Source organism: Caretta caretta, chromosome 14 (assembly GCF_965140235.1).
Source record: "Caretta caretta isolate rCarCar2 chromosome 14, rCarCar1.hap1, whole genome shotgun sequence".
Lineage (NCBI taxonomy): Eukaryota > Metazoa > Chordata > Testudines > Cheloniidae > Caretta > Caretta caretta.
Window position 1 is genome coordinate 18,162,718 of NC_134219.1, and position 26,265 is coordinate 18,188,982.

At 41.6% G+C, this 26,265-nt stretch overlaps 1 protein-coding gene and 1 long non-coding RNA gene across 16 annotated transcripts in view; one reads left to right on the plus strand and one right to left on the minus strand.

The window, feature by feature from the left end:
* TNRC6C (trinucleotide repeat containing adaptor 6C) overlaps positions 1 to 26,265 on the minus strand; it is a 584,248-nt gene that overhangs the window by 196,927 nt on the left and 361,056 nt on the right. Inside the window, exons 1-2 of one of the 14 annotated variants that reach the window (XM_048817819.2) lie at positions 3,396 to 4,705; positions 2,967 to 3,019 (exon numbers count right to left, since the gene is read on the minus strand). The exons of 12 other annotated variants lie outside the window; for them this stretch is intronic. The gene's annotated coding sequence lies outside the window, so the exon portion shown is untranslated. Of the gene's footprint in view, positions 1 to 2,966; positions 3,020 to 3,395; positions 4,706 to 26,265 lie in introns of those variants that run through there. One more of the 14 variants, XM_048817818.2, reaches the window with a different exon arrangement.
* The window catches only part of LOC125621213 (uncharacterized), a 69,214-nt gene continuing 59,137 nt past the window's right edge, over positions 16,189 to 26,265 (plus strand). Inside the window, exons 1-2 of one of the 2 annotated variants that reach the window (XR_007352459.2) lie at positions 16,189 to 16,333; positions 19,948 to 20,030. This is a non-coding gene — a long non-coding RNA (uncharacterized LOC125621213). Of the gene's footprint in view, positions 16,334 to 19,620; positions 19,783 to 19,947; positions 20,031 to 26,265 lie in introns of those variants that run through there. The other variant, XR_012664919.1, reaches the window with a different exon arrangement.

Sequence of the window (26,265 nt, forward strand, 5' to 3'; positions counted from 1 at the left end):
GTCCTGAGTATTTAGTCAACACAAAGAATCTTAAGATTGGGCATAACAATACAGTCTCCCACAATGATCATGTTTTTCTCAAACTTATTTGGAAAAATTCATCCTACCTGAAAAAACTTAACATCTATTGTATCAATAATATTCAAAAAATAAAAACAAGGCAGAAGTAAAATATTTATCTATTGTCTTTAAAATTTCAACAAAAGGATCACAAACTTCACCAAAAGTGTACTTTAGATGTTAGGGGGTAATGAAAGACCCTCTAAGCAGGTTAGAGAGGTCTCTACCTCTTCTTTCCCTCTTCCTAGCAACTGACGAGGCTTAGTGAAAGAGGGTGATGCACACATTCCCATTCACAGAGCACAGGAGACAGTTTTGGAAAAGGCGCAAAGACATTCCAGAAAACTTGAAAAGGAAAGAGCTTTAAATTAGCAAATCCTTTTTAAAAAGAGACCCCAACCAAGGTTCAAAAACAGCACTTTGTCAGACATTCCATCACTTTCACTTCCCAGCAGCTGGGAAACTTTGTTGGGACTAGACTTCTCACCAGGACATTGCTTGTGGACTAGACTAGCTCTTCTCCCTGCTCTCCATCACCTCTTCCACTTGCTAGTAGGTTTAGTCTTCTGCCTGGTAGGTGTTTAGTACAACATCCAAGCTATGTACCAGATAACCTCCTAATCACAAAAGAATCTGTACAGCATAAACTGACAGACACCAAATGAAAATGGTAAAGGACCCCATCACCCATTTATCTCAAGAATAAAAGTGGGCTTTTTTTAAAAACAGCTGTACGTTTGTGTATTACCAAACAATTAATATTTGTCAATACATGCTCTACTTATAGCTTGCTATCCCGCAAAGAACTGAAACATAAAAAAATCATAAGTGCAATATCAAACACCTGAAAAAGTTCTGAACAGCACAGTCATTTTGAACTAACATATTTGGCCTATGACACTACATACATTAGACACAGTCTTATTTGTCCAAAGAAGTACATCATACTCTTGGCCCCACCCCAAACAGCCTCTGATGCATGTTTTAACCTTGCTCTGGAGGGACTGTCTCTATGTCTCCATGCCCATTCATTCCTTGGCCAATACAACTGCGATTTTTGGAACCCAAGCACCTGTTCACCAGGAACTGAACTGAGACCATTCTCATCTCACAGATATTACCTCACCCACCTTGTCTGCCTAACAATGGTGAAATGATTTCAGAAGTCAACATATTTCACTGAATTTAATGTGGTCATAGAGGTGAAAAACTACCACCAGTCCCTTGAACCATCCAGGTCCCCTCAAGTTATCCAGTATTGAACTCCACAGCCTTTTTTGGAAACCAGATTGTCTGAATTTAGAAGTTAAGAAACATGGCTGTAAAAATATTGATATCCAATAACAACAGTGTCTTCCAATATAGTTAAGTAGAAATATCTAGCAGCAGCCTTCTTAACTATTTATACACAAGTTACTATTAAGGAGAAGAGTCACTTTGGAAAAGATTTTAAAAGGGGCAGTAGCAGACAAAATAATATTACTCGAAGACAAGTACGTTTTAGACATTTGTCAGTGCACCATTTTGAGATCATAGTTCACAATTCATAGATTAACTTGGCTGGAAAGATATTCAAATGGCAGCTTATTGGATTTAACAAGTCACAGAAGATGTGAAGCAATTCAACTATTAGGCATGGAAAAAAAAACCTGTCAGGTAATTTGTTAGGTCACATCCAATACTATCTCACCTAACCCCCAATACATATTTCTGAGAGAAGCAAACAAAGGTTTTCTAAATCTGTGTTTACCACCTCAGTGATTTCTTAAACAAATCAAATATAATGTACAACAGCAACCAAAATCCAAAGGTCATCTCTCACCAAATCCAAACTGAGGAAACATTTACTGTTAGTAAGGATTTTAAAAAGTGGGAATCATTTGAATAATGGCATCCAAGAACAGCAGATGTTGTCTTGTTCATTATTCTTAGTGTAACAATATTCATTGATTTAAGATATATATTGATACAAATACAACCAACCAGACCACTAACAGCAGCAATTACTGGGTTTTAACTAGTTTAATTAGTCCAATGATGAAATTAAATTATTAGTCTGGATTCCACTGAATATAAAATCAAATTAGTTTAAGATACAGGAAAAAATATTTCCTCAATTCATTTATATGCAAAAATGGCCATGTTGTGCTCAAGAAAAATACAAATCAAAGTTGAAAATTATATAAACTGAATATAAGCAAATATTTTCCAATAAAAATATCCAAATTGAAGCAGAGAATAAAGCTAACCCTAGACCAAATCAAAGTATGACTTGCTAGATTACAATGGCCATTCTAAAGAAAATAAAATGCTGAAGTTTCCAGCAATAACAATTAAAAATATATAACTTAAGAAAACAAAATATTAAATTATATTATGAGGCATAAAATAATTCGTATATTTCAGTGAGTCTCATAACTGGACCTTCTACTAATGCACAGTTACACAGTAAAGAGATTACCCTTTGACAGAAACTTGCAAAATAAAACAGAGGATTCAAATATCTTTAATAAACTTCCACTGCCTCATGATTTCTAAGAATAACAATTGAACATCCATCTCTCTTTGCAGTTAGCAACACGGTTTTTGTTCCTTACTGATGCTCTTACTGAAACTAACAAAGAAAATTTGGCTTCATTAAAATATGAAAAATAATCTCCCTCATGTCTAGTATTTAGAGACTAAGTTCTGGTAGTTACCATAACCTAATTATATAAAAACAAACTACGGATCTAAAGAGCTCTTACCATTTAACTGAAACTGACCATCAAGGATGATGTTCAAGTTTCACCTACTTGGTTATGATCAAAAGCAGCCCTGGTGACCTCGCTAATTATTTTATACTAATTTTCAAACGCTACACATCAACTCACACATCCATCATCATTTATTAAAAGCAAACTCACAAGGTTCTTCCTGTAATCTAGAACATTTTTAACTGCTACATATGGGACTCCACCTAAAATGATGATGCAGGAAATGATAATTAGATACGTGTAAAAAAATCACCATATGAAAATACCAAGTTTTTATAAAGGTCTATTTTTTAACAATTAGGAAGTAGGGAAAACGATTTTAGTTTTAAGATATATCTTAAAGTAACTGTTTAAAAACAGTTGGCGTGGAAGTACTTTACAGTATTATTTGTTCCACCGGTTCCATAATAAAATAAAAAGGTGAAGACTATTTGAAAATAAAATACAGATATAGTGAAAAATCCTGCCCTGAACTCCAAGGGGGGAAAGGGTGGCATGCACTAACGAAATGACTTAACAGGTCTTTCCCATCTCCAACTTCTACTGTTTCCAGATTAATATAAAACTATCGCCCCTTACCTTTTCTTCTTTTCCTTCAGGGGCTCTTTGGCAGCTTTCGACTCAGTCTTTCTACAATGAAACAAGTGAGTATTTCGTCTAGCGTGTGGTCTCTCTGACGTGCTTCTTGCTTATTTTAATGCTTTTTAAAAAAAAAAATACCCGTAATTTCACGAATCTGAATCCGAAAAAAAAAAAACCTCACACGGCCACGAAAAAGATTCAGTCGTTTCCCCCCCCCCCCCCAACAAAAAGCAACTCCCCCCACAACCTGCCACAGAAGAGAAGAAAAACAAGTCAACAAGAAACAGTATCCAAGCAGAAGAGCAAAGAGCTTCAGTGTTATCCAGCCCAAGTGCAGGAGAAACAGGTTCAATTCCAAAACAAGCTTTTGATTTCCAGTGGAGAAAGAAAGGGGAAAAAAGTCCCTAGTTAGACTTTTGCACACGAATGTTGTTTTAAATACACATTTGCTTTCGAGTTGCAGCAAAACCCACGGAATCAGGATGTGGAGTGGATCGGGGAGAGTTTATTTTTTGTTTGTGTTGATGGATTCTCTGTCCACATGGAGGAGCATCTGAGACTTCAAAAAGTGCAAATTAAAAGGAGAAAGTGGATCCCACAACCTGGTTGAAAGAGGGCTCCCCCTCCAAAATTTGGAGCCACAGGGGGATCCAACAGTCTCTCTCACATGAGGATCCAGGCAGGAGGAGGATCCAGTGAAGTCTCTCTCACAGGGAGAAGGACGGGGGAGGATCCAGCAGTCACTCACAGGGGGAGGATCCAGCAGTCTCTCTTATGGGGCATCCAAGCAGAAGGATCTCTCACAGGGGGGACCCAATGGGGCGAGGGGAATCCAGCAGAGCGTCTCTCGCGGAGGATCAGGGGCAGGAGGAGGACGAGGGGAGATCCAGCGGCAGGAGGAGGACGAGGGGAGATCCAGCGGGGTCTCTCCGTCTCCTCCAGAGGGATCCAGAAGTGCCCCTCAGGACCAGGCTGGAAGCTGCCGCAGCGGAGCCTCTCACTGGGGGGGGGGGGGGAGGGAATCCAGGAGTCTTGCGCCCCGGGGGGAGGCAAGAGGCTGAGGCAGCAACGTCTCCCCAGGGGGCTGCAGCAGCGTCTCTCTGTGGCGGGGAGGCTGGGGCTGCAGCGTCTCGCGCGCGCTCTCTCTAGCAGACAGGCGGTGCCGGGCCCCCGCTGCTCCTCCTCGATGCTGCTGCTGCCGCCGCTACCACCACCGTCCTCAGGAGCAGAGCTGCTGCCACCGCGGCCATTTTGTTGCTAACTGACAAGAACCCCGCCAGGCAGCGCGAGACCAGAAGGAGGCCCGCTGCTCGATTCCCCCCCCCCCCCCCCCCCAAACAGGAAGCCTCAGCGCCCCCCCTCTGATCACGTGACGGGAGGGAAGAGAAACTGCGGCATGCAAATGAGTTGGGTGGCAGAGCCAATCAGCGCCGCGGCTCAGCGGCAGGTTCTGCCCCCCCCTTCCCGCGCGCTCCCGAGACCTGAAGACGCGCGAGCTGCTCCGGTCCTCCCTCCCGCCAGCTTCTGCTAGCTCCGTCCATCTTGGCTAGAGCAGCCTTGTGTGTCTCCTAACTGCGCAGGAAGGCGCGCGGCTCGCACCTGCTGCCCGCGCAACTGGGCACGTTGCTCACCCTCTCGCATTTTATGTGCAGAATGCATCCGGGCGGCTGGTATATGCACACCTCGTTCGCGGCAATGCCTTTTTTTGTGCGACTTTAAAATGCAGCACCGACAAATAACATCACCATCTAAACACAACCCAGCAACTCAAAAAAAAAAAAAAAAAAAAAAAAACCATGCACGCCCCCCATGGCTAAGCGCGCCGGTGCAAAACGTGACTTTAAAAATGTATCCGCAAAAAGAAAAGGAGGACTTGTGGCACCTTAGAGACTAACCAATTTATTTGAGCATAAGCTTTCGTGAGCTACAGCTCACTTCATCGGATGCATACTGTGTATGACTGCCAGCTTCAAGTGAAGAAGCAATGCAAAAATTGCCAAGACTGATGCGTTTTGCAGTGAGGGTCTTTAGCACCACTACAGTTGGCACAAGTGCAACATATACCAAATACCAACGCAGAACGCAGCAGTGCACAATGCTCAAAAGAAAACTATGCCAACTAAAACCCCTCCAACGCATTATTAAGGATCTACAACCTATCCTGAAGGATGACCCAACACTCTCACAAGTCTTGGGAGACAGGCCAGTCCTTGCCTACAGACAGCCCCGCAACCTGAAGCAAATACTCACCAACAACCACATACCACACAACAGAACCACTAACCCAGGAACTTATCCTTGCAACAAAGCCCGTTGCCAATTGTGCCCACATATCTATTCAGGGGACACCATCACAGGGCCTAATAACATCAGCCACACTATCAGAGGCTCGTTCACCTGCACATCCACCAATGTGATATATGCCATCATGTGCCAGCAATGCCCCTCTGCCATGTACATTGGTCAAACTGGACAGTCTCTACGTAAAAGAATAAATGGACACAAATCAGATGTCAAGAATTATAACATTCATAAACCAGTCGGAGAACACTTCAATCTCTCTGGTCACGCAATCACAGACATGAAGGTCGCTATCTTAAAACAAAAAAACTTCAAATCCAGACTCCAGCGAGAAACTGCTGAATTGGAATTCATTTGCAAATTGGATACTATTAATTTAGGCTTAAATAGAGACTGGGAGTGGCTAAGTCATTATGCAAGGTAGCCTGTTTCTTCTTGTTTTTTCCTACCCCCCCCCCCCCAGATGTTCTAGTTTAACTTGGATTTAAACTTGGAGAGTGGTCAGTTTAGATGAGCTATTACCAGCAGGAGAGTGAGTTTGTGTGTGTATGGGGGTGGGGGGGATGTGAGAAAACCTTGATCTATGCAGGAAATAGCCCTACTTGATTATGTAAAGAGTTGTCACTTTGGATGGGCTAGCACCAGCAGGAGAGTGAATTTGTGTGGGGGGTGGAGGGTGAGAAAACCTGGATTTGTGCTGGAAATGGCCCACCTGTTGATCACTTTAGATAAGCTATTACCAGCAGGACAGTGGGGTGGGAGGAGGTATTGTTTCATATTCTCTGTGTGTATATAAAGTCTGCTGCAGTTTCCACGGTAAACATCTGATGAAGTGAGCTGTAGCTCACGAAAGCTCATGCTCAAATAAATTGGTTAGTCTCTAAGGTGCCACAAGTACTCCTTTTCTTTATGCCAACATAAAACGTAATTCACAAATGACAATGCAAAACGTACCAGGGACAATGCATATTTTAAATCTAGGGCCAATTTGTGTTTTGCATTTTCTGTAACAAGAAAAAGTCAGAGAGCACTTAAGTCCTTACGGTACATGGACCTCATTTTCTGTTACCCAGGCAAAGCTTGTATAGATTTAATGACAGTTTTGACTGAGAAAGTACTGCAGGATCAGGCGCAATTTGCAAGGATTGCCAGGTACATAATATTAATACACAGGGATAATTTTTTAAAGGATGTTCTCCCTTTTGTGGACAGAAATTGTACCTGCTGCTGAATGGTGGGTACAAATCTGAGCACTTGTGCCTCTAACTTCCTGCAGCTGGCGCAAATCAGTGAGTCAAGTGCTCAGCAAACTACCTTTGATCCGATGAAGTGAGCTGTAGCTCAGGAAAGCTTATGCTCAAATAAATTGGTTGGTCTCTAAGGTACCACAAGTCCTCCTTTTCTTTTTGCAAATACAGACTAACAGGGCTGCTACTCTGAAACCAAACATTTAGGTTCTGATCCTGCAAAATTTAGGCCTTGACTACAGACAAAATGTGTACCTAGAACTGATTTAGTTAAATTAGTACAAACTTCTTGTGTGGACACTATCAAATTGGTTTGAGTGCCTTATATCAATTTACCTTAAACCAATAAGTAATTGCCTTAAGTGATTGAGTATGGATTGCAGGATTAGACCTTAAGTGTTGAAAATTTAGTGGTATATGTAACAGAAACATGAAATTTTTGTTTATAAAAATACAATCGTAATCGAATTTGAATTCAGTACCTCTGATACAAAGACAATACCTTAACAAGCAGGCTAAAATGTCTTTGGTTAACACTAATGCGAGCATAAGTGTTACTTTGGCCACTGGAGGGAGCCCATATTGTTCCAGAATGCAACAGAAACAGAACTTCAAATATAAAAAATAATAAAACATGAAATATCAGATCATTATAGTTAGAACAAAGTGTGTTCTCTATGTCAGACCAAGATCTAGATGTATGCAAAATGTTATAAAAATCAGATTTAAGTGTACTATTTTGCTTCGTAAGCAGCAAAAAGTAAAATGATTAAGAACAACAATTTCCCTGCATTTTGAATGTCAATCTAGCACCTTTCACCACAACTTTAAATTCACGTATATTTTTTCTAATGTAATGTGAGGCTGAGAGACCCTTGACTACAGTGTTCCTGCTCTTACACATCAAGGTCTAAGCTATTTACATTTCAAAGGCAAGTCGTTTGTACTAGTGTAACTGTGTAGATAATTCAGATGAGCTTTCTTTACCTTTTTCTGTTAAACAAATGTAGGTCAACACCTGCAAACGGCTTCCCACAACGATCTCCCCAAAAGCAAGGAAGCAAATTGCCACCTTGTTACTTTCAGAGTGGATTTTGTTCAACATAACACAACAACCCAATACAGTACAAACAAAACAGAGACAACCATGTATCTTAATCACTGATGTATATAGTACAATCTAAGCAAAAGGTTATAATGGGAATATTATGTCACAAATAAAATTTTGTATAGATACAACTGTATTCTACAGATAATTCTGTTTGTTTAGATATATTAGGTCAAATTTGGCCCCAAATTTAGATTTTGTACAAATATAAGCTATTATAAAATCTAAGAACAGAAGTATTTGCCTGATTTTTTAAATTCAAAATGTCTTTTTAAGAAGTAAATATTCCCCTGCCTGTTTTCAACACAAACATTGTAGCATGAGGCAAAGTTCATGATAGCCAAAAATTGAAACTGACTAAAACCAAAAGTGAAACTAACTAATGTATTTTCTTGGCCAAGCTGAAATAAATGCAAACATTATTAGTTAAAATACACACACCCTTACACAGAACCAATTGTGAAAAGTAAATTAGATTTTAAAAAAAATCAATGTCCATATTTTAAGGTGCTATTTGTAAAGATAAAAATGCATTCAAAAATTATTTCAATTAATGTTCTTCTATCATTAAATACAAGGATTGTTCAATCCATTATTTGATTTTCCCTGCTTTGGTTTCTCCTGGCTCAGCCACCACTGGACTTATTCCCGATTTTGCATTTCTAATTATCTTGGTTGTGCTCCCTTGGAATTCAAGCAGAGGTGTTTGGCAAGTTTAAGAACACCTCTGACTTGGTTTAAGCTATCTGAAAGTTGGTAAGTGAAACGGACACACAAAGGAGTACTCAGACCAACTTGCAGATGTGGGTAAAGGTTATAATGCATCTGATTCAAAACAGGATAGGCAGTGCCTATTCTCCCTATCCTGGGAACCCTCAAATACTTGGACTACTATAGGTCAGTAAGTCATGCCCTTAAATATTTCTATACATGAACAATGGTCCACACAAATCATAGAATCATAGAATATTAGGGTTGGAAGAGACCTCAGGAGGTCATCTAGTCTAATCCCCTGCTCAAAGCAGGACCAACACCAACTAAATCATCCCAGCCAGGGCTTTGTCAAGCCTGACCTTAAAAACCTCTAAGGATGGAGATTCCAGCATCTCCCTCAGTAACCCACTCCAGTGCTTCACCACCCTCCTAGTGAAATAGTGTTTCCTAATATCCAACCTAGACCTCCCACGCTGCAACTTGAGACCATTGCTTCTTGTTCTGGCATCTGCCACCACTGAGAACAGCCTAGCTCCATGCTCTTTGGAAACCCCCTTCAGGTAGTTAAAGGCTGTTATCAAATCCCCCCTCACTCTTCTCTTCTGCAGACTAAATAACCCCAGTTCCCTCAGCCTCTCCTCATAAGTCATGTGCCCCAGCCCCCTAATCATTTTTGTTGCCCTCCACTGGACTCTCTCCAATTTGTCCACATCCCTTCTGTCGTGGCGGGGACCAAAACTGGACACAACAGTTCAGATGTGGCTTCACCAGTGCCAAATAGAGGGGAATAATCATTTCTCTCGATCCGCTGACAATGCTCCTACTAATACAGCCCAATATGCCGTTGGCCTTCTTGGCAACAAGGGCTCACTGGTGACTCATATCCAGCTTCTCATCCACTGTAATCCCCAGGTCCTTTTCTGCAGAACTGCTGCTTAGCCAGTCGGTCACCAGCCTGTAGCAGTGCATGGGATTCTTCCTTCCTAAGTGCAGGACTCTGAACTTGACCTTTTACCTCATCAGATTTCTTTTGGCCCAATCCTCCAATTTGTCTAGGTCAGATGATAGTATGACTTAGCCAAACATGCTCAGAAAAAGTATTTTCATCCAGAAATGGAGGACAACTCCACAACTTCTCACCCAAACATTTCTTCATCATGTCTCACTGTGCTAACAGGTATTTTCCGGTTCACCGATCATAATTGCTGCAACCTGCAGTACTGAATGCTTCTGAGGCTGCCTGTGTCTAAGAGACAGCCAATATACTTTTTTATTTTCTGTGCATTTCATTTCTATGCTTAGCACAATTAAGGGAGTTTAACATGTACCAAGATTAATTACTTAAAACTACCTAAAAAGAAAAGGAGTACTTGGGCACCTTAGAGACTAACAATTTATTTGAGCATAAGCTTGCATGATGCATCCGATGAAATGAGCTGTAGCTCACAAAAGCTGATGCTCAGGTAAATTGGTTAGTCTCTAAGGTGCCACAAGTACTCCTTTTCTTTTTGCGAATACAGACTAACACAGCTGCTACTCTGAAACCTGTTAAAACTACCTAGTATTTTCTTTGCCCTAGAGGAAAGGATATTATATGGCCTGTTGACTTGTGTTTCACCTGTCAGCCAGATTCTCATTTTGGTGGGCAAGTGAACAGCTTGTGTTTTGAGCTTCACAGAAATCAGCCCTTTTTCTCCTGGTGCCACCTTCCACCATACAATTCCCTTCATATCGAGGGCCAATATTTAACATCTTTTGTGGCAAACCCTGAATGGCCTTCATCAATTTCCAAGGCATCTACTGAAGTACAGCCTATGTTTCAGGTAGACCCTGCTACCTTTGAACTTTATCCTTTCCCTCCACAGTTCAAGTATTTTCTTTGTCACACATGAGCAAGAACAGATGTGATCAAGTATGAAAGGAATGGAAAGGGGTTGTATGATGCTGGTAGTTCATTGCTGGAACAAAAAGAGGAATTCCTGTAGAAGAGAATGAATTTTCAGTGTGATGCCAGCAATCTTTGTAAACCAATCATTTCTAGGTATCCCTGTGCCCAAGGGGAAAGGACCTGGCAAACTTTTTTGACAGGGCACTGTGCACTTTGAACAGATGGACCTAAGTGTAGGCAGCCCAGATCATAGAGCTACATTAATTTTGTATGTTGAGAGCAGGAATTCTAGACACAGGATTTTGCCCCTTTGGGATCAGGTGGGAGAGGCCTAATAATGGATAATTTAAGCTATTTTTCATTTTCCATCATAGACCCCACCACTTTTAGATAGGACATTTTTTCCAACAGCCCAACCAAAGAGTGTGGGAGTAGGTCAGAAAGGCATCCAAAGGCTTCTTCCATGCAGAATAAAGAGTATACAATCTTCAGTTCAAGCAACTTGTATAATCAGGACTAGCTACTCTTTCAGATTAATTAAATCCCCACACTTTGGAAGGGCTGGGGTTTGTGTCATTATGCAAGATTAAGAATTCCTGGAAACCACCTTAAAAACCTTCCTTGGTAATATATTGTTATTCTGACAAGATAGGCAGAGACAGATTTTTATGAATTGGATGGCGTGGGGGTGACTTCTGATCAAGGCTGATTCTGGGATGGATGCTGATTTCAAAATGCATTGCACATGCTCAACACCTCTGATGATCAGACCCATCCTCTTCTCGTCCACACTACCAGCACTTTTTGATTTCAGAAAATAAATTAAAATGATTTCTTATGTCTTCATATTTATAGCAAATCAGATTTAAATAACTGGTTCTCATTTCACTTTTCAGACGAAGAAACAAAAATTGCAGTTGACCTCTTTCATTCTTGCTACACTTTAACTATTTCTAGATATTTTCTTTCTTTCTTCTTTCCTTGCACCCTGGGATACATCTGTTCACTCCACAATCAGAAGACCACCAAACAAGGTTCCAGAAGCCCTTGCAACTCATCTCCTTATTCTTCTCAAGGCCATATTAACCCCATCTTCAATGGGAGCTGCACATGCACCTCCAAAAATCTGGCTAATTTTATTTTTGGCACCTAGGCAAAAACAATGTTCTGTGTTCCACCCTGCTGCCTCTGCAGCCCTTCACACATTTCCAGCTCTGCTGGTGGTAACAGCAGATACTAGAATGGGTTTCTCCTACTCAACTTTTTACCCATGTGATTGTCACTCATCAAGTGGGGTGGAGTAAAATGGGAGCAGGAGGGATTAAGAGCCTAAGGGTTATAGTCTGAGAGGGAGAGTGTAATCTGATATGACAATAGCTAGCTTCATACAGGAATACAGATCTGAGGAGTCTGGAGAGGCTAAAAAATGTCTTTGGCTGCAGATAGATCACTTTTGCTTGCAGGTAGTTTTCTTGGGGTGCTTTAACACAGCAGTGGATCAGTGATGCAGTTAGGCAGTTAAGTGAGCACAAAGAATCTGAGGGTGACAGCCTAGCCATTGCTCAAAATACAACAAGGAGTATACAAAATAGCAGTGAAGTGGTGAAGTGCTGGGGGTATTAAACCTGCCAATGACAGATCAATTCAGGGAACTGATACTAAAGTCTCTGATGCTCTGGAATAAAAAGCCTGCAGCAGAAAGTGAAAAGATAGATCCTAATGTAGAGAGGTGAATTCAAGTTTTGCCTGCTGAAGATAGAAGAACATTGGCAGGTTTAATTTATCTGGCTCGCTTTAGGGCAGGAGTATTGTCATGGTGAGAATAAAGCAGTAATGATATAGTAATTCCTGGTTTCTGTTTCCAGGTCTGCTAATGACCTTGGGCAAATCTCTTAATTTCTCTGTACCTCAGTGCATCCTCCAGTAAACTGGATATAATATTCTGTCTATCTAACTTAGGGTTTTATATTGCCACCCACCACTGTAGTATCAGAACATCTTCCATGTAAAATCACTAGCTCTAGCAATGTCCCTAGTGGATGTTTGGTTCTTCTCAGTTTTGTGGGTAAAATCTCTCCTTCAGGTAGGGGCTTGGAGTTTTTTGGATGGTTGGTTGAATTGCTTCACTTTCTTTCTTTCTTTTTATTTATTCATGTGGAGAAAGGGGGATGTTGGGAAGAAAGTGTTGTCAATGCTGTATCATTCCTGTTATGGTAGAAAGGCTTTTTGCAATATTTCCTTCAGGCTCTTGATATTCACCTTCCATACCTCTGAGGGGTGTTATGAGGCTTACTTAATGAGTGTAAATTGGAATTATTTTAATAAAAAATGTAGTTTCGGTGTTTTGGCCAAATTCCATTCGGATAATTGGATCCTGCCTATCTAATATTTCTCCATAGTTTCAATTGAATATAGCATTCTTTTCTTTCTGTCCTTAATTGTGTACTGTATAAACATTGCTGCCTTCTATCTCAGAGATGACTGCATTTCAAAGCTGGGTGACCCCACTACATACCCATTGGAGTATGTAAATTTTATTGAATGCTTTGGGACCTGTGGATGAAAATGCACTATTATCATTATTGCGATTATTCTGCAAGGATTTAACTGCATACCTTTCATTTGATTAAAGCATTCATGACATATTTGTGATTTTGGTAAGATTCTATAGGTGATCCGAAAGAATGAAGAATTATCTTCCTGTCCCTGCACCCAAAGGGGCTTCTGTATTCCTGACAAAGCCTACAAGATTGATCCATGGGGAGGGAAAGTGAGAAATAAAGAACCACAAGTGACAAATACTAGCTTTGTTCCTTAATGCACTCAGATACTATGGTGATGAGGGCCATATAAAAAAGGGAATAGAATAAAATAGAAGAGAAGATCCTCCACTTGCTTTAAACTCCCACACCATACAGGAAACTGCAATCCTTCCAAGCCAGGGACTGGACTCCTTTCAAAGTCTGTCAGTCCACTCCTTAATTGGCTGGAGGAGTCACTCTGATTTTGAAGAATTTATTGATACCCACCTACCATCCTTGAAGTTTTATGGTAATATAGATCCAATAGAAATCCATTTTACGGAGATATTAAAATAATGAAGGTGAGAATTAAGAGAGCAGCACACTCCTTTGAAAGACCACTGATCATAATATAGTGCTTTAGAGAAAGTTATCATCCAGTCCCCTTAAAGAAAGTTATCAATTAGTCACTATTTAAGGCCTAGGAGAATTGTTCCCTGAAGAGGATTTTAGGAGGAAAGCCATATACTAAGTGATAAATTTATCACTAGGGGCTGCATGGCTCCATGGATTAAGAAGAAATGGTATAGAGTATTCAGAACACAGAGCAAGATGACCTGTTAACTTCCGAAATGCTGAGGAAGGTTCCATGTACAGTATTACTAACAAACTGATGAGGTCTCATAGAATAGCCACTTTTTCCTGCCTCAGCACCTTAAAATATTTTTAGCCAACCACCTTTGTCATGTGCCGCTCTGATATCCGAAGTATTATGGCATTAGCTGGGGACAATGGATGGCACTATTCTACTCAGAACAGAGTATGTTAGAGATGATGTAAAATATGTCAGTAAGTGGGCATAAGGAACATCTTATGGGCCGAATTCAGCCCTGGTATAATCCTATTAATGTCACTGGGGATGAATTTGGGCCAGTTACTCTCCCTTATAACCACATGCACCCACTGATGTAATTTACACCACTTTACTTGTCACCTTTGAATGTGTTTAACAATGCTGCACTCAGTCAGGGTGGTCCTAGTTGTGTGCAGTGGAACAGTTTTTGAAGAACACCTGAGAACAACTCTCCACTCAGTGTGCAGCATCAACAGAAATAAAGGTCATAATTATTGGCTTTGCTATGATCCTTAAATATGCTTTTATCTGCTACACTGGAAGATGTAACTGCTTTTGAAAGCTAAGCCCAGTTTTCAAAAGCAGTTGAGTACATTGGTAGCACAAATGCTGCATTCCCATGAGCAGAGGGGCACTTAGATGAACAACTACTGGGGTTTTTTGTTTTTATTTATTTATTTATTGTGGCTAAGTGGTGCCCAGTTTAGGTGCCCACTTTGGAAATTTGGGCTCGCTATAGGCCCAATACTGAGACTTTCTTTCCTCCTACTCTCTAAGCAAATCTCATGTAGAAAGGCTTTGCTTCGGAGACCTACAAGGGAGCTAGGGTAAACAGAGTTCTCATTTCAAATTGGCAGCAAGGGTTAAACATACATTCATTTGCTACTCCTCTGCATCTCCAGCAGTAGCTGGATGAGGCCTGCTGTTTCCCTTCTGTATGGCTTTGTGCCCATGCGGATCCTCATTATGAACTGACTCAATGGCCATCCCTCTGCCATGTGCCCCTCCCTTCTGCAGAGATCTCCTCTGCAATGCACTTGAGGGCATGAAGCTCTCCAAAGGGATTCTCCATTGATTTTTGCCTCCCCAGGCACAGCCCCTGCAAAGCAGACATGCAGCTTTTAAGTGCATGTACACAGCTCTATTCAGGCAAACTAGTATGACGAGCGAAGACAGTATGAAGAAAAGGAGTACTTGTGGCACCTTAGAGACTAACCAATTTATTTGAGCATGAGCTTTCGTGAGCTACAGCTCACTTCATCAGATGCATACCGTGGAAACTGCAGCAGACTTTATATATACACAGAGAATATGAAACAATACCTCCTCCCACCCCACTGTCCTGCTGGTAATAGCTTATCTAAAGTGATCAACAGGTGGGCCATTTCCAGCACAAATCCAGGTTTTCTCACCCTCCACCCCCCCACACAAATTCACTCTCCTGCTGGTGCTAGCCCATCCAAAGTGACAACTCTTTACATAATCAAGTCGGGCTATTTCCTGCATAAATCCAGTTTATGCAGGAAATAGCCCGACTTGATTATGTAAAGAGTTGTCACTTTGGATGGGCTAGCACCAGCAGGAGAGTGAATTTGTGTGGGGGGGGTGGAGGGTGAGAAAACCTGGATTTGTGCTGGAAATGGCCCACCTGTTGATCACTTTAGATAAGCTATTACCAGCAGGACAGTGGGGTGGGAGGAGGTATTGTTTCATATTCTCTGTGTATATATAAAGTCTGCTGCAGTTTCCACGGTATGCATCTGATGAAGTGAGCTGTAGCTCACGAAAGCTCATGCTCAAATAAATTGGTTAGTCTCTAAGGTGCCACAAGTACTCCTTTTCTTTTTGTGAATACAGACTAACACGGCTGTTCCTCTGAAGACAGTATGGCAAGTGCAGAATCCCCATTCAGGAGCTTGGTGCCACTGGAGAAGCTGGCATACACACTTCGAGTATATTTAAACATGTTTTCACCCTGGCAGTTCTGGAACGGAGCTAAAGCAAAAATGCCCAAAAGGGAAGGCAATGCAGAGCATTTTTGCCACTGAGGAGCAGGATTTTGGATACATGATGCCAACTAAAAGAGGCCCTGCCTGAGCACATGAGAAATCAGAAGCGTGTTCATGCCTTGAACTAGCAGGTGGGAGTGAGAGTGGAGAAACAGGAGGCTCCTAACTTGTGTGCTGACTGATCAGATGACTCACAGGCTGACCCCAGACACATCATGTGACTCCCTTGCACTCAAATCAACCTAGGTGCAAAACTGAGCCAAAGCACTGAGAGATTGCTGAACTCTACTGGGGTAAGTAAATTACAAACAAAATATTTGTGTTTACTGTGGGGATTTGACTGTGCATAATAATATATTACTCATATTGAGAACTACAGGAGTTTTATATGTTTAAATATGTACAATTAATTAGACAGAATTGTTTTTAATATGGTTCTTCCCTATAATCTCATTCTGAACTAATAGACTTTTTACTGGATCAAGATTTGGAGTATTTTCCATTTTGTGAATGTTATTACTGCCTCTTAGCTCAGGGAAACAGTTTTGGATTCATTCTTTCTATTTTTTTAGTGTGTGTGTGTGTGTGTGCCTTTAAAAATGCTGTTAAGAGAATATTAAGGTTGTATGGTATATCACACAACAGTCAAGAAATGCAACCTTAAGTCTGCCCCCTTGGGAATACGCTTTGTGATGTAGTCTTTAATTATATGGTCAAATAAAAGAAAAATATAATTCTCAAATAATACAACATGATGTCATAACATATATTAAGTGCAGCAGCTTGAAGGAGTATGCACTACTGTGTGTATGATAGGCAAACAGAGTCTATTCAAGTAATTTGCATGGAAAGGACAAAATAAATCATTCTTACAAAATTTAATACAAATTAAGTATAACAGAGTGTAATAGTGACTTGACTTCTCTGTGAACACAGAGGACCAGATTCTCAGTTTATGTAATCAGCATCACTACATCAAAGTCCATGGCGCTGGATATCCTGGCCCAGGGTGAAAGCCCTAACAGTCAGAAACAAAGGAAATGAAGGAAGAGCGCTCATCTGACCATATTTCAGGGTGTTTTGTTCTCAGAGTTCCCCTTATAAAGCCCCCCACCAAAATGAAAATCAACAAGGAAATCTGCGTATGACTACAGCATTATATGCTATGCTGGAAAAACCCAGTAAGGGCTAGATTGGGTTTTTGAAAGCAGAAGCTCTGTTGGGGAGTTGTGTGGAATTGAGCATGGGACGAGAAGAGTTCATTGCACTCATCTTCCAAAACTGACCTTCAGGTGATTATGAACACAGAAGGAAGCAGGGTCTTGGCCACACCTCCACACAGAAAAGCCACTCCCATTTCAAGATATTGGAAACATCAGGTTGTGCTAGCCCACTCACAACCCTGGAACTCAGGTTGTGCAATTGCTGACACTTTGGCTGCCCTTTGAGTAGGAGAGCAAGGTGGAGGAAAGGGGTCCCTGCTTGCATTTTCCCCTGCTTGTTCACCCACAAAAGAGCAGCCAGAATCTGACACTAAGACATTGCAGAAGACAGTGCAAGAAAATGCAGCTCTGATTAATTTACTGTTGGGAAAAAATCACTACTTGGCAAAATATGAAGTTTTCAATGTGTGCCTAACCGTAAAGGGGCCATCTGCAAGCAATGAATGTGTCTGCATAGGCTTCATCTGAGACTGCAAGGAACTCTGAAAAGTTCACTGCACATTCCAATACTCTGTGGGTCCTTACTAATGCAGCTGCTATACAATAACCTTAAACAACCCTTGTCAGAATCTGAATGAATAGAAAGTAGCGTGTATTCCACATCTTCCCCCAGGTGTAGATGCATTTTTTTTTATCTTTCCAATGTTTTCCTTCATACCATACTCGTTTCTGATCAGAACAAACATTTTGTGGCTGATTCTCTTCCACTGAAGCAGTTGGACCAAACTTTAAAGTGGTGTAAATGAGAGGAGAAACATGCTTCAGGCTCACTGTCTGGTGCTTGGATGCCAAGACAGATGTATTGCTTTGAAGTGGTGTTTTTTGGTTGGTTGGTTGTTCTTTTTTGTTTTGTTTTTTTGGGGAGGAGGTGAGACAAGGTGGGTGAGGGAATATCTTTATTGGGCCAACTTCTGTTTGGGAGAGAGAGAAGCTTTCGAGCGACTCTGAGCTCTTCCTCAGGTCTGGGAAAGGTACTCAGAGTGTCACAGCTAAAAAGAAGATCAAACTGAAGGTTTAGCATCAGTAGGTTTTTTTTGTTGAGCATTTTATGGCTTGGTACAGTATAAATCAGCTTGTCTAAGGGTATCATTTTGTTTCATTAGTGCCCCTCAATTCTCTTTTATGGTAAATGTTTGGTTCATTTATATATGCCGAACACAGCTACACACACACTCTTCTGGAGCCAGCACCAGTGTTAGCTAAGAAAGGGGTACATACTTGGGTATTAGAAGGGTGCGATGGGGCCTCTATTAAGTTTGAGTTCTATTTTGCACTTGCAGGGTTTCAACCTCTGGTTTGTACAAAGGATACAGTGCATACTCTCATAGGTTTACAACACATCATGTTTGATTAAAGACCAACTTTCCCAGGCATCTTCATCTAAACCTATTACTTAGTTTATGAGTTAAACACAATTGTAAAATAAGACCTTTAAGAATTTTTAGTGTCTCACCATTTTTCAGAACCCTTTTGCTGGTTTGTTATCCTTCACATTTTGCATATAATTAAAAATGGTAGCCAGTTACCTTCAAATATACACTTGAGAGGGCAGTAGGTGGTAAGTAAGCAGAGTTAACACTTACAAAAAAAATCTTACCCCCATTCTATTCACAATTTTTGCTGAACAAAAATGGCCACTATTTGCTATAATCTGCAATGGGACTGAAGTTACCCAAATGAAGCAAAGATATTTATGCCTCAGTAAAGATAGCTGCTACTTCGCTGGAGGGGTGATCATAATAAAGACAGCCACTGGGACTGATCTCTGGGAAGATGGATGCTATTTCACTAAAACGATCATACTTCTCAACCTTCCAGTGTGTGACACAAGCAGTTGAAATGTGGAACCGGTGTTTTGTTGTGCATTGTGCCATAATGCACAACAAAATTTATGAATGTTTATTATGTTTTTTAAGTATAAAACCTGTTTTAAGGATATTTCTCGTTATACAAATTATATGAACCAGATTTTTTTTTTTTTAAGAAAACTATTTCAACAGAAATTCTGTCATCTGGTCTCACAAAGAACCGCAACATGGGTCTTCAGCAGGGTTGAATCCTGGACCATCTGACACCCAACCCAGACTATTATTACATGAACTTCAGGAGTAACTGTTACCTTCTACACAAGGGGACATGACACACTTTGCCAGTGCATTACATAGTTATTTGCTACACACCAGCAGAACGCTAAGAATAAGACCACCTGGGTTCTATTCCTGGCTCTTGGAAATGGTGTAGACTAGTGGTTGGTTAGAGCAAGGAGACTGAAATCAGGAATTCTGTGCTCCATTCCTAGTTCTGGGGAGGGGAAGGAAGGGGAGGGGATTCTTTAGCGTCTCTAGACAACATAGCCAAGCATATAGGGTTCTTTCTGGGAGATAGTGTAGCTCAGTGGATAAGTCTGGTGTGCTACATTGGTGACCTGTGTCCTATTCCACACTCTGCTAGAAATGACATTGTGCAGCTGCTCAGCTTATTTATAAAATGGGGAGGCTGATGCTTGACTGCCTCCTAAGGTAGGGGTCCTTGCAACATTAGCCAGTGTTTGAGATTGATATGCACAAGTTAAGTGTGTGGTGTGTAATGTGTTTGTGGGGAGGCATGAGATCATAATTAAGGTTTTGCTTTGTACTGCGAGGGAGACTAAAGTGTTGTGTGTAACGTATTCCCTTATCTGTTAGAAGCAGAAAGAAGTTCTTTGTAATGATATGGATGGAGTCTGTTGCTATCTATGGAAATGTGCTGTGTGGGCATTAGGAGACAGGTAAGATTTGTTCCATAACATGGCTTTTTCTTGCTTTTTAGAGTTTGTATTGGATGACCACCACATTTTACCAACCTGACTTGCTTTTAAACAACATATCTGTGTATGGAATTATATACAGAATAGAGTGATTATATTTTTGCAATCTGGAAGTGAATATCTGACGACAGTTCTACTGAAACATTAGGTCGTTTCCCTTTGTTTTGTTTGTTGGGTCTGGTGCCTCATTCTCGGAGCTGCGGCTTCTGCTGAAAAAGACAGAGGTCCATTGTTTCTGCTGCTTAAGAAATACAGTGAAGGATTTATTTTGTTGGAACTAGAAGGGAATGACTATGCCAGGATTTGCTAGTGTGATTTTTGTTTGTTCTGTATATCAGCACATACCATCTGTATATCAGCACATACCATGAGCAATAATGGTGTGCCAGCCAAAAAGCAAGGCTGATGCGATGGCCTACATTTTTAGAAGTGTCCACTAATTTTAGATGTCAGACAGACACCTAAGACCTGATTTTCAAAAGTGCCGATCATCTGCATTCTCATGACAGTTGCTCGGCCACTCCAAAATCAGGCCTTGGGTGCCACAAGTTGGACACCAAAAACTAGGGAACCCTTCTGACAGTGCAGACAGATGTATTTAGAGCACTCATACCATGACTGAGATGACACTCAAGGTACTGTTAGATGTGCTGTGATGGTAGGCAATCAAACTGTTATAAATGAATACTCCTGGGGAAATTCTGCACCACTGCGGCTCAGCAGAAAAATGCCCCCCTGCAGATTCTCTTTGCTTCCTTGCAGAAAATGATTTCTGTGGGAAAGCCAAGAGAAGCTGCACCAGTACTCACTCACCCCTCCCCCGCAGCTCAGAGGTGTCTGTTCAGGCAGCCAGGGGGAGAGGTAACTCACTGGGGAGAGTGGGGACTGGGGATGCCCTGGCCACCCAGTGACATTAGTCACAGCTGGGTGGGAGGGCGGGGGAGGATGGAGACAGTTCCCCCTCCCCCTTCCCTGCATGGAGCAGCCCCAGAAACTTCACGTGGCTACAGGAAGCTCTGGACTGGGGGGCAGGGGGGGAGGGGAGTTTCCAGGTGCGGGGGGAGGGTAAGGCTCAGTGGTGGGGAGGGTTGGGTGCAGGGGAGACTGGATGCACAGGGGTTGGGCAGACAGGGAAAGCAGCTCCCTGTACAGTGACCCTTCCCCCCCACCAGCGCACCTAGAACCCCCACTGCTGAGCCCTCTCCACATCAGGAGCCCCCTGAACCCAGAGTCCCCCCACCAAGCCCCACAAACGCCTTCTCTGCTGAGCCTCACCCCCTGCATCAGGAGCCCCCCACACTGACCCCCCACCCCTCCAAGCCCCACTCCCTCAGTCCCCTTCACTGAGCTCTAATCACCTTCACCTGGAATCCCCTGCAGAGTCCCATTCCCCCTGCACCCAGAACCGTGCACTGAGCCCCTGTGTAGCCAGATTCCCCCCAAACCCAGACCTCCACCAAGCTGCCTGCACCCAGATTGCGCCACACAGAACCCTTGTACTCTTGAAAATGCATCCGATGAAGTGAGCTGTAGCTCACAAAAGCTTATGCTCAAATAAATTTGTTAGTCTCTAAGGTGCCATAAGTCCTCCTTTTCTTTTTGCGAATACAGACTAACACAGCTGCTACTCTGAAACCTGTACTCTTGAGGGAATTCTGCAGCCAAAAATTAAGAAATTTAAAATTCTGCAAAGTTCTGCATATTTTAATTGTCAAAATAACACAGAAACACAACAATATAATCACACCATTTTCAATTATTTTGGTAATTTATTTCAAAATAATTTTCAGCAAATAATTTCAAATGGTGATTATATTGTGATTTTTTGACAAATAAAATATGCACATTGTTACAAAATTTTAAAATATTGTGTGCAGAAGGGGAGCAGCCCCAGAATTATTAATTTTTTGGTGCAGAATATTTAATTTTTTGGCTCAAAACTCTCTCAGGAGTAAAAGGAATAGAGTTTGTTTGGTTTGTTTTTGTCAATGAATTGAGAGGTCAAAGATGTCAAACTCACATCATCCCCAGAGACTGAATTACTTTACTTATTAGAAAAGGATCAGCACAGGCAGCAACAGAGCTAGTTCACCACGCCCCGCTCTGCCAGTGGGACTCAGCCAAGACTGGAAGAAGCACTTGTACAAAGAGGGGTTCAGTATTCAGTCCTTGGCCTCTGCTCACAAGGTGACAGCTGCTTGGTGGGTTTGGGTGATGTAGGTGCACCTTTCAAGTAGGAACTGGACTGAGATCACAAGTACATGACTGCCAAACAGATGATAATACTGGGTCACCACCAACCTGGGCTGTTTTCAGACTGGTGACCCAAGAGTGAAGTTCTCTGTATTTTATCAATAACCCCCAGAGTCATCCAGTCAGACTTGTTGCAAAATGTAACTTCTTTTCAGTAATGCTGCTGACAGGTTTCCCACATACTCTATGTGCCATTGGTTGAAGCACATGCTTAGGGGAAGGGGAGTCTGTCCTTGTCCTCAGCCAGGAGGTTACGCCTTGATGGAATCGCAGAGTGCGGGCAGAAATGTTAGCCCTTAACAAAGCATGAGGAAGGTATCCTACCATGTTGATTCATTGGTGCAATAGAGAAAAGGCTCTCTGTACTTTCTGCTGTCTCCACTACACCCACAACATACACAGCTCATCCATGGAACACAGGTCAGGATTAGGCTAATATTTTGGAATATGTCCATGTTGTTTAAAAAAGTCTGCCTGATTCAATGTTAGAGGAACTTTCTAAGAGCTCTGATACCTGAGAAGGTTTCATGTTCCAGAGTTATTTATTTGTCTTATGAAGAACATCACTTTGAACACACTGTCTAAATAAGAATTAATTGTGTTAAAAATTCAGGTTAATGAATACTGTAAGAAGTTGTCTTGGGGGGAGGCTCTTTTGTGAGAGCATAACCCTGATGTTAGCAGGACCCAGTCTCTGTGGAAACAGGTTACTCATCTTTTCCAGAAGATAGATGCATGTTTATTTTCTATTCTCTGAAGTGGTTAATCTACATGTGGAGCAAAGAAAAGATGGCTTACTAGGCTAATTGCTAATACAAAAAAAAAAAAAAAGTACTGTGAGCAAATATTTGAAAACAGACACAGAAGGCTGTGAAAACAAATACAATCTCATTTTCCATGAAGTTTTCCCACCAGAAATCATGCAGTTCAAAGAGACGTCCAGTAAATACAGTACCTTCAGGCTTCCAGTGCCAATGCTGTTCATTAGCCACCTCCTAATTCTATGATGCAGAGCCAGATTAATGGAAAGGTGACTAAGGAAGGCACCAAGGGACCCACTAATGATATTGTATAGTCCTTAGAGGAGACCTCTCTAGCCATATTGCCCATGTAAGGCAAAATACACACATCACAAGGATACAATGCCATATAATCACAAAAAAACCCAACAGAATTTCAAGAGGGCAAGATGTCATCACAGAAGGGGTGCCGGGAACTGATGAAACCCAAGATGGAAAAAATAATTGCATGCATGTTTTTTAATACAAGGGGATCGCCCTAAGCTCATTAAAACAGATCGAAGTTTTAAACCGTGTATTACTTTAAAAATTAATTTACGGCTGTGGGGCTCAGTGGCCCAGAGAACATTAAAATGATAAATCCAGAAAGATGATGTGATTAGAAGAGAGTATTACTTTGGTCACAACATGGACTTTCAAAGCTGTGAAGGGGAAGCATCACAGCCATGTTAACCTTTGTCTCATTGTTTCTGGTTTTAACCCTGAGTTTCAGAGAGTTTAAAGAATCATAAAAGTTTGGTCCAAGATTAAATATTATGTGCAAGAGTTTGAGGTTTTCTATCTATCTTTGTTGCATCTGATGCAGCGCTAGAATGTAAGATTATACAACTTTATGTTATACTTCCTGACTGAAAAAGAAGTTCTTGTAAGCATTCAGGACAACTTTTGTAAAACATACAGGGCCCAATCCTTGGGTTTGGCAGAGCTGTGCTTCACCCACCCACGACCCGAGTGAGGAGGCAAAGGTGGTTGTATGCCATCTTTCTGTTCTCCTGATCTTTCAGGCCAGTTCAATCCTAGAGTAAGTTAGGCAAATCTCAAGGCTGCTCTAATTTATGTTGGCTAGTGATAGCCTCCAAGGGGTGTCATTTCAGCAAGAAATTGTTGGAGTGCAGCAGTGTTCCTGAGATACACCTCCATGCCCCTATGGCAACTGCATTACTTAGTTCATAATAGCTACATCAGTCTTTTAGAGGATAGGTTTTCATACATGGAGACAATGGGTGCACCCACAAAAATGTGGAGTGCACGGGTTGCTTGTGGAGAGCTCCATATTACACACAAATTAAATTTTGCATGAAGAAGTATCCATTTACTCCTGTAATTACCTTATTTGTGTGCACAAATGCCATTTGGCAATGAGCTAGAATGCTCTTGCCAGCTGTCCCAAGGTTTAAATCGGGGGGGGGGGGGGGGAGAATGAGGACTGGCATTCTTGGTGGTGAGTGCTCTGCCCTGAAACTCACTACTTCTTGCAGATCCATCAAAGCCATGTCTGTCCACTTTTAGGGCACAGTGCAAGAGGCACCTATTCTGTTTGAATGCTGGCTGGATTTTCAGTCGATGAGGCTATTGGCAACACTGTAGTGGCACTTTAGGCAATGGTAAATAAGTGTTTCAATTTGTTATAGTGTTAGGTACCATGGGCATCTAGAAAACACTCAGAAATAAAAAACAACAGATGAATTTAGCAAGAGCTTCCCATGCACAGGAGGTGCTTGTGTGCCTATTGCATCCACATTTAAAAATTTGGCCCTGGAGCTGCAAGACAAATCACCCCAATGACAGCAATTTCCAATTTATAAGTGGTTACTCCCTTTAACCTTTCCTGTTGCGAGTATCACTTGGGTCTCCAGTTTGTGGAGGATGGTGCACAGACATGTTCTGTAATACCTGGGCACAATGAGATCTGTTATTAGGGGAGAGAGCACCAGCCTTTGCTTCGCATACCCCATCCTTCCCGCTGGTTCCTGTGCCTGTGTGATTATTGTAGTCTGCTTCTAGTTCCTGTTCTTAGCAAATGAATTAACGGTAACAGTAAATTAATTTTATTCTTTTGCTGGTTAGTCTGTCGAAGGAGTGCAAATCAGATTTTTCCACTGCCCCATTAATGGAGCCTCAATTTCTCATTCAGCAGGCAGTGTGAGGTGAGTCACAGGGCTGCAAGCTGCCTATTGAATGGACCAGTAGCTTGAACAAAGACTCCATTCACTCCAGGTCTCTGCTAGATTTCCTTAGAGTGTGCACTGCTTTATTTTTTTTTCTCTTTCCCAAACTTTGTTGGCTAATTTCATTGACAATATTCATAACTTGGGATTGGAGATCTGTCTCCTACTCATATAAGACCTCTGGGTTTGTTATTTTTTTCCTATGCTCCCCATGCCCCCACCCGCTGATTCCTATTTAAAATAGTTTTCATTGTTTACTGTCCTGAAGGGCAGCAGGATCCTGTAAGCACTGAATATAGGGGGTCTTCAGCATTGCCCAAGAGGGTGTGGGGGGGGGAGGGAAGTTTGCCAAGGGATGTAAACAGTTCTGAAATTATTGTGTGCCATATAATTGAATGACCCCTTTAAATATATGGCAAACATTTAAAAACAAAAGCCTATTAAGCTTTTATGTCTGTAATGCTTTGTATCCATTCCAGTTAATTACAGCTATTTAAAAACATCTGCATTTCAGAACTTTCCTCCCTTCCCTCAGGCTGCCCCTCCTGAGACATCTCTCTTCAGGCTGCTTGGTCTGCACAGTAATTATAATCCCCAAGTACCTGACATCAAAACCAAGTGCAGTGCATCATTCTTTCGAAAGCAAGGGAAACCATATTACAAGTGAAGGGGTTGAACCAAAACCCTGGCTCCAAATACCCTCAGACTTTGGTCAAGTTCGGACCTGGATCTGAACTTTATGACTTGAGCGCACGTCTAAATGTTACTAATTTAGAAGACAGAATTGAAGACAAATTTGTGTTGGAGTGCCAGCCCACAAAGCAGGGTTTATCTGCTACTTTCTACAAGAAATGGCATGAGATTTTTAATTTCCAACCTCAACTCATGGTTTAGGTGTCACAGTATCCTGAATGGAGTTATTGGCCAGATTCACTGTCAGTGTGCTATGACCCCATGACGCCTGGTCAGCTAGGC